Source organism: Simochromis diagramma, unplaced genomic scaffold (assembly GCF_900408965.1).
Source record: "Simochromis diagramma unplaced genomic scaffold, fSimDia1.1 OVJJ01000302.1, whole genome shotgun sequence".
Lineage (NCBI taxonomy): Eukaryota > Metazoa > Chordata > Actinopteri > Cichliformes > Cichlidae > Simochromis > Simochromis diagramma.
This window is the reverse complement of record NW_024386792.1, coordinates 6,406,948-6,415,676: the sequence shown is the minus strand read 5'-3', so window position 1 is coordinate 6,415,676 and position 8,729 is coordinate 6,406,948. Positions and strand designations below refer to the sequence as shown.

At 38.8% G+C, this 8,729-nt stretch overlaps 1 long non-coding RNA gene across 3 annotated transcripts in view; it reads left to right on the top strand.

Annotated features, from left to right (window-relative positions):
- The first annotated feature begins 12 nt into the window (after nucleotides 1-12).
- LOC120728840 overlaps nucleotides 13-8,729 on the top strand; it is a 47,808-nt gene continuing 39,091 nt past the window's right edge. For 2 of the 3 annotated variants that reach the window (XR_005694791.1, XR_005694789.1), the window contains exon 1: nucleotides 217-331. This is a non-coding gene — a long non-coding RNA (uncharacterized LOC120728840). Of the gene's footprint in view, nucleotides 332-8,729 lie in introns of all 3 variants that reach the window. The other variant, XR_005694790.1, reaches the window with a different exon arrangement.

The window sequence follows — 8,729 nt, the reverse complement described above, 5'->3', positions numbered from 1 at the left end:
TGAATTGAGTGACGTCACCGTCTAGCTGTGACTGCAGAGCCGTTGCAGTGGTGCGACTGTGCGCATGCGCCTCAGAAAATTCGTTTGAAAGAACACGTCCTGCTCCCGGTGCTTAACCGGGTTTTTACTGTGAGGGGATGCTGGAAATCAGCTTTTACCGACGAATGTGACAAACCTCGACTAAACAGAATTGTTTGGGAGTTTTTCGTGATTTAATTAAAAAACGCAGCGGATTAAAGTAACTAGGTAGGCTGCATTTTTTATCAAGTAGTGCTGTAGAATCCTCTTTGAGGAAGGCCTATTTATAATTTTGTCTACGAGTTAGCTAAATGTAAGTGTTCTGCTGCTTTATATTTTCACAGCATTTCAGTGTAAAAATATTGTACTTTTTACTGTTTTTACTCCTGTACAGTTTTTAAATTTCTATTTTCTTTTTAGTGACAAAGTGGGCAGGGTTAATTTATTACTGCTACTATGCTGCTAGTTATATGTAAAGTTACAACATAAAGCAATAGTGACATTTTGCATAATTACTGCTTTTTCAGGGTGACCATTTATAATATGGTAATGTTAAGAAGCAAATCAATCTAGCTGGCTGTGAATATATCCAATCAATATTGTGACTTACTTTGTGCAGTTCACATTTGACCATTAAAAACAGAATATGACTAAGCACTCTCACCCATCTATATATTATAGCTGTGCCAGAGTTTTCAGTATCACATTATCTTCATTAGGGTAGAAATCTGTGTTCAGATAACATTAAATAGATGACAATACTCCGAGAAAAGGAGACTTGAGGTTCCACAGCTCGATGGTAATTGACTAGCAGCAGTAACTGTATAATTAATGGTTTCCTTATGTCTGATATATTTGATTATCTAAGCCAAAACAGATAAAAGTAATTGTTTCAATTTTGCTTTTTTCATAATGGTAACTGGTGTCATAGTGAAACTGCAATGCTGTGTTTCTTCATTTTTAAACCAGTTTTACCACATCTGGGCTTGTTCTACCTGTCAGATGACAAAATCTTTTTCATAACCTCTTTCCCGTCATGTTCATTCACTCAACCAAGCTGCTCTGCTGTTCACTGCTCTCCACTTCCTTCTGGCGTCTAACCTCTAACCCTTTAGAAATACAAAATCTATAATCCTTTATTATGCATTCCTCAGCCACCATCTTCCCCTGGCCACTGTCCGTTGTACCTAACCATGTTTTTATAACCTCTAATCCACAGGTGTCGAACTCCAGGCCTCAAGGGCCGGTGTCCTGCAAGTTTTAGATGTGTCCTTGATCCAACACAGCTGATTTAAATGGCTAAATTGCCTCCTCAACATGTCTTGAAGTTCTCCAGAGGCCTGGTAATAAATTAATTATTTGATTCAGTTGTGTTGACCCAGGGTGAGATCTAAAACCTGCAGGACACCGGCCCTCGAGGCCTGGAGTTTGACACCCCTGCTCTAATCAGATCTGGGTATTGTGTCACACACCTCACCTGCATAATCTTAAATTTCTCCTTAAAAGGGGAGAACCTCAATGCGCAGGTGTTTCCTTAGACAACAATGCTCCTCAAGGTCAGGTTTACTTTTAATCTTGACCTTGTGATCAGCATATGAAAGGCCATAACGGAGGAGAGGCAAAAACAAACAACATGTAAATGACCTCTGTAAATGATGTTAAATGTTATTATTATTATTATTTGCTGAAATAATTCTGGGTTTAGACTTGAAATATAGTTTCTACGCCTACAGCATATGTCCAGGATTTTTGAAGCCTGAACTGGGAAGGTGCGGTCTGTGTTGCTGCCTGTTGTCACGCCATTCACCATCTTATTTTGAGTTTCTTAGGAATAAACAATTTTGAAACTGGCTTTCGCAGCATGCCACGCATAGCAAGTCTTGTGATTTGACGTATGATTAGTAATATGATTAGTAATAGTTTTAGGATGATGGCTAGTCAGCATACATGTGGGCAGTAAGCAGTTCCTGATTTCATTCTTTGGATGAATCGTTTTGAGCGATGCTGCATTCAGATTGAAATAAAACAACAAGACAGAATTACTTTAAGGCACTTTATTTAACGTGTGTAAGTATTCAGGCATCTGTAAAGAAAAGTATTTTAGCTTTCTTTGGGTTTTAAACTTCGCTTTTCCAGTGAAAAACCTCTGGTTAACCCATTAAGCTCCAGTGTCTTACTTCCTTGTCGCTGTGTACACTTTATACTCACATAATCGCATCTGAAGAGTCTCCCTTCCGGGTTTATATTTTTTCTTTAGCCTGAAAACAGAGCTCAGAAGAGGTGTGGGCGTCTTTGTCGTGTGCAGAACAACTGAATTGCCAAATTGTGTATCACAGTTGTGATTGTTTCAGCTCGATCCTGGTTTCAATCTTTGAATGAAGTGTGTTGAGCAATGCTTCATTCAGGCTGATTTATCACACTCAAATTAAGACAGAAAGTTGAAGTGGTCATGTAGGAAACCAGACGCCTTTCAAAGCAGATCTCAGGGCAATAAAATGCATCTAAATTGAATACCAAATTTTGAATTTCTCAGCTAAGTCTGGGATCACTCTCAAGACCAGGAGAAGAAAGTATCCTACCTTTTGACCACAAGAGTCTGTTTTAAATCTTTTTTTTTTTTTTTTTACATTAAGTTATTGAAGTGATTTCATTATGTAGTACACTGGCCTCTTTTTAGTATTATTATATTTGTTGATATCATGGCTGTTGTGTTTTGCCTACCGGTATATGTTTGTGCACTGTATGCTGGGTAGTTTACAGGAAATAAAGTTCTCATTTTTATAACAGGCTCATACACTTTGCAAGCAGAATTTTGCCTTCTCTGTGAAAATTCTATATTTGGTTGATATTTGAATTGAGGTGACATTGAGTAAAGTAGGTAGACCCTGTGCACCAGATATACACTAAAAAGGAACCGTTCTTTGAATATTTAATGCATGCAGTCATGACTTCAACAGTTTCTCCTCACGGCTATTTCTTAATGACCTTTTGGATGATGGGGAATTTCAAGCTGAAGATACATGGAATTCTTTGGCAACACTAGACTGCTAATAGATGAAAAAATTCCTAAAGACAATTTTTAGCTCAGTCAGCTGAACTGAGGTCATCCTTTGTACGTGCCTCCACGTTTTACAACAATGGCTTCCGCTTCAGGATTGGTCGGAATTCAATCAAGCTCACACAAACACGCAGTCAACTGATGGGTCTTTACCCAAACTGTGCTCAAGGACAAGGTCAAATCAATTGTTTCATGTTTTTTTATGGTCGTGGTTACTACTGACCATTCAGTTATAATAGCCCTGAAGTCATAAACTTTAATTTGGGGGTGTTTTGACATTTTGTGAGTCTGCCTGACTTCACAGTGGACAAATTATTTTTAGTTAGTGCAATACAGCCAACCAATGACAGCAAATCTTTCTTAACTGTACTTTACACATTACAGTAACCTGTGAAGTGTAACCGACTGACCACGTCCGGCTGACCTGTTGCACAAGACCTGAAAGGTCAATAGTGGCGTAAGGAGTTAACTTAGGTTCCAATAATGTGCAAGGATTTTCCAAGCTGTAACCTTTGCACATGTTAGCAGTTACCATGTTAGTTTAAATAGTAAAAACAAAAAACTTGCATAAACACTTGAATAAAAGCTTCTTTTTTAATTTTTGGCTGCAGGTTATATTTTCTCCTTTTCAAAAGTAGTAGTTTGCCGAGGATGACTGTGCAGCTGTTTGGTATGTAGGGCATTTTCTTCTCTCTTTTTAAAAAACAGTAATAATTATGGTGCACATAATGTAGTGTAAAAGCAAGGACATACGGATGCAGTGTGTCACTGCTTAGTTTAAATACCGTTGAGTGTGGGTGTAGGTGTGTTGGCCTGGAAGTCCCCTGTATGCACGCACTCGTGTATATGTGTCTGTGTTTGGTTTAAGAAAAGGGCATAGTGACTGAACGGCTTATGCACCAGTTTAAAGTATGAAAAAATAAACAGGTCACTGTTTAAAAAAAAGGAAGAAAAAGGGCATTTAAAGTTAGCTTTATAATAATAACAAACAGATTCATCAAAACACGTCTTGTTCAGCGGTTTTTCTTTGTAGGGATTAACTTTGTGACATCACTGCAGTTGGAATGTCCTTCTGGTCAGAAAAATGCTCTGAGAAGAAAGGCCTCCTTTTCAGAGGTAAATTTAGCAACTTAGTTTGGGGGAAAACCAGTCAATAGTGATGTGGGCATCATTGTAATCTGCTAATTATACATAGAACTATATGGTGTTTCCCACAGAGCCTCTTCCAAGTTATATTCCTCGGTTTAGGAATTTTGTGCTCCGTTTGATGTTTGCTCTCGATGGCTTCTGAATGTGAACAAAACCTTTTAACGATTCGGATCTTCAGTTTTTGTTTTTTATCTCTCACCATTCGCACTTTGCTCTGTGCCTGCCGCCGTCCTAACCACAGTCCTCGAGAAGGGGAATACCTTCGCTCTGATTCCCGGCGAATGAAATCACCTCCTGCTGACTCTTCGTTTGAAATCCCCCTTTTTTTTCTATTGTCTGTTTTGACCTGAGTCTCGGCTGCCTGCTAATTAATTTAATATAAATATTCTGATGCTACTCGTCGTTAGTTTGCAGAGGCAGGCCTGTCTTGTTTATCTAGGTCTGTTTATATTCTTCCTCATAGCAAAAAAAGCAAGTTCAGCAGTTCAACTTAAAAAGTATGCTTTTATGTCAACCTCTTCAAACACACATAGGCATGTTTACAAAGTTATATTCCACCTTCATTTTGCCTCCACCCAGTGGCATCAGCACACCGTGGAGCTGTGTTTTCTTCCTAAAACCACACTTCTATTGATAGCTGCTAAGCAGTTCTGCACAATCTGTGGTATTTCGCCATGCTGTGATGAATCCCTGCCCTGCCCACCCACCAGGCTTTCTAATTATTTCCCTTTATTGCATCATCTCGATGTTACTGGTAACTTAATTCTTTCTCACACGTCCCTGAAAATTAATTTCTTATGTAAACTGTTGTCAGGCTTTCATTGGATCGGTGACTTCTCGGTGACTTGTGTACCTAGAGAGGACATACCGGCTGATCCAGCCTTTCTCCCAATATTTGCAGACCGCACATGACATCAAAGACACATCAAAAACCGAGACTAAGGTTAAGCACACATAATTCAGTAAACTGTATTGCTGATAAAGCCCTTGTTATGTCTGTGTTTTTGCTTTGAAGTCTGTGCACGAGCTGAGGAGTAATAACCAGACAGAGGGAGGCTTTTGTTGTGTATTTAGGTTACCTTTTTAACAACACTATAAGTCATCCATTCATTAGATACGTATTTGGTTAGTCTTTCATTCTTTTTTGCTGACTAATCACCATCTTCATTCATCATCAGTGAGCTAATAACACTATTCTAGACATTAAACTCCTTTTAGATCTTTTTTTTCAGTCGGCTGTATCTGCAAGGATTTGTTTTAATTCATACAGTATATTGTACTATACAGTACATTTATATATTTAGATACATATTTAGTTGAGCACAGTTAATTATATTAATGCTTACTAAACTGAAAGGCCTCCACTATATATTTTATGCATTAATATATAAAGAGTGGAAAATACTCACGGTTATCTGCCTGTGGAGTACTAATTTGTATTTTTGATACATAGTGTGAACTGTTCAGGTCTAAATAACACAATTATCCTCTACTATATATTGTTGGACACTCGGCAGTTTAGAGTGATGCTTTAATAGCTTTTTGTAAATCAGCTTGAAAAGTTAGTTTATGTTGGTTGTAAATGACACTGATACACTCACCATCTACTGTGGACAATAAATAATACAGTGTTTGTTGTTCTAGCTTACACCGATTGACTCCCAGTAAAATCCAGAAATGCTTCCCATAGTTTTCTAAACAAGAACTGGAGGCAGAGCCAATGGAAGCAGCTCTCGGTTCAGGCTGAAGGGACCGACGCCCTCTTTATTTTTCAGATTAGACTGAAAATGGGCTTGTTCTTATATAGCACTTTTCTACTCTGCATGAGCAGTAAAAGCACTTTATATGACATGCCTCATTCACCCAATCACATTAACTCTTATATAGAAAGCACCTATAAGTGCTTTCTATCCAACATTCGCACACAACTTGGAGTTTGGTATCTCACCCTCCTGAGCTAGTCCCCTCAAAAGTTTCCCTTTTAATAAAGCTTATAGTTAAAAGTGGATCATGTGACCCTAAACCATCCCTTAGTTATGCTGCTAAGGGCTAATGCTACCCACTCTTTCACTCTTTAATGAGCTTATATGCTACTATTGCACGCCATTACCTTCATGTTGTTTGTGTCCTTCGTTGCTCTTTTGTCTTGCCCCTCTGAGACCGGTCCCAGCACATAGCTGCACCCTGCCTGAGCCTGGATCTGCTGGAGGTTTCTTGCTGTTTAAAGGGGAGTTTATGTTCTCCACACAGTTGCAGACATTCTTGCTTATAGGAGTTTATTGAGATGCTCTCTATACTACTCAAGATGAGTATTGTTAGGCTCCAAATGTCAAGCACAAAGAAAAGGTTATCTGTCTTCTCTGTAAATACTAGATAATACGCTCGTAGTGACTTGGTTGCCTTACATTTCTGTGTCACGATATATTTATTCCCGATGTTAATTTGTTTTAAAATCTTCTAAATGCATCTTTTTAATCCAAAATTCTCCTGAAGTTTTACGTGGGTATTAATTCATGGTTTTAACAAATAGTGTGGGTAGAGCACTCCACCCTTGATCTTATTTCGTCACACACACACACACACACACACACACACACACACACACACACACACACACACACACACACACACACACACACACGGTATCAGTGGACTGTTTGTTAGAGGCATGTAAGGTCGCCGATTTTCAGGGACTCCAGATAGAGAGCAGAGCGTGAAGAGAGGGAAGGATTTGCTTCCGCTGACATTTTCTCATTGTGCCAGTCACACACATACTGAGCAGCCACCCGCCCACATATGTACAGCTGCACCGAGCCACTGGGCCACCCTAATAATAATGCTGAAATAGATAGAGACATGGAAAGTGTGAGAAGCCATATTGACTGTCAGAAGGCTAACATGCGGTTCTTTTACAATGTTTAAACAGTCGACTACTCTAACAAGGAGTCCATTGTGCACTGATACTGGAGATATTGAAATGTTCTGCATAGTCTGCTCATAGATGTGTGTTTCTCCAGATTTGGACTTGAGGGAGTAATAAAGGCAGCATTGCTTCCATTGTTGGTTAGTGATTAACAAGAAAGGTGACATCATTCCCCCTTATTATGACAGTGATTACTGGCAGCACCTTAAGATATGCTTACACAAACGAAACCAATGGGTTTATGAACTCTTTATAACCTGGTGGAAGCACGTCGACGAGCTCTTTCTAATGTTTCATCAATATAATAATAACAAAAGTGTTGTTTTTGTGAGGCTAAGGTTGTAGCTCTTTCATTTTTTTTGTGTGTTTTTTTTTCAATAATGCCGAAAAATGCCACACACTTAGTTGTGGCATCTTTGCAGGCTCTTCTAAAGTTAATTTTAGGACACACTCCTGCGCAATGTAATTATGTAAACAGAAAAGGATACAGGCTTGATGTGACCTTTTAAAAAATCTACTCAAATGTTCCCAGCAAGTTTTGTTAGTCTTATAACTAGTATACAACATGGTAAAAATTAAAAAAGAAGAAGAAGACAAAAAAGGTTTTCCTAATTTTTGTCAGAGGTTTTTCCAAACTCGGAATTTGGATTTTCTACCACAGTCCCACAGATGTAAAAGCATCTTGAGGTTTTTTGTATACCGTTACATCAACCCTTCCCCTCAATGAGTTCCTGCCAAAGATAGTCATGTCCGCTCTCAGAGTTGTGTGGGTGGCCTGAGTGACTGCATGTTTGGCTCAGAGGCAGCTTTATGGAAATGTGTCATATTTATATAAAATGGAGATCCACGAAGATTCAGGGAAAGCTGCGAGAAATTTTATGAAGAGGGAAGTTTGGGGGAGGAAAATATGTGACAATAATTATGTGGAAATTATGTGGTTTTCAGGTAATTATTATTTGCACTTCCCAAACTCCCTCTAGGAACACCCTTGCTTATTTCTGCATTCCCAGATTAAAGCGTAATGAGATAATAGCTTTGTTAAAAGGTGGGGTCCAGTAAAGGTGTTTGCTCTGTGGCAAGGGTGTGTTAGGCAGCTGTCTCCGCCCAGTTGTTTATCCTGCCATCAGGATTTCTACTGTACTCTTCATTCGTCCATAAGCAATGAGTGTGAAGTAAACATATCTCTGTCTCAGATTTTTGTCCACGCTTTCTCCAAGAAATCTAGTTCCCTGTGCTCACTTCCTGTGTGTTTGCGGAGGCGTTTAGTCAGTGGAGATAGAGCGTGGTTTGATTAAGGCTGAACCATTACCTAAAAATGATATCAGACACGGAGGAAGTGAATATATTCGGTTTACAGACACCATGAATAAACACGATTTAAGATAAATATGCCAGACATGAATAGTGTAGGTATTGATTTACCTCATAATTAAACAGCTGAATAAATGAGCAGTGATGGTGGGGAGTATTAATAGTCTCCTGCTTAGCTAATCTATAAATACAACATTGATAGGCATGACTTCTTTAGATATTTACAAGTGAGGGACCATATACAGAGGGCTACAACAATACTCACTAATC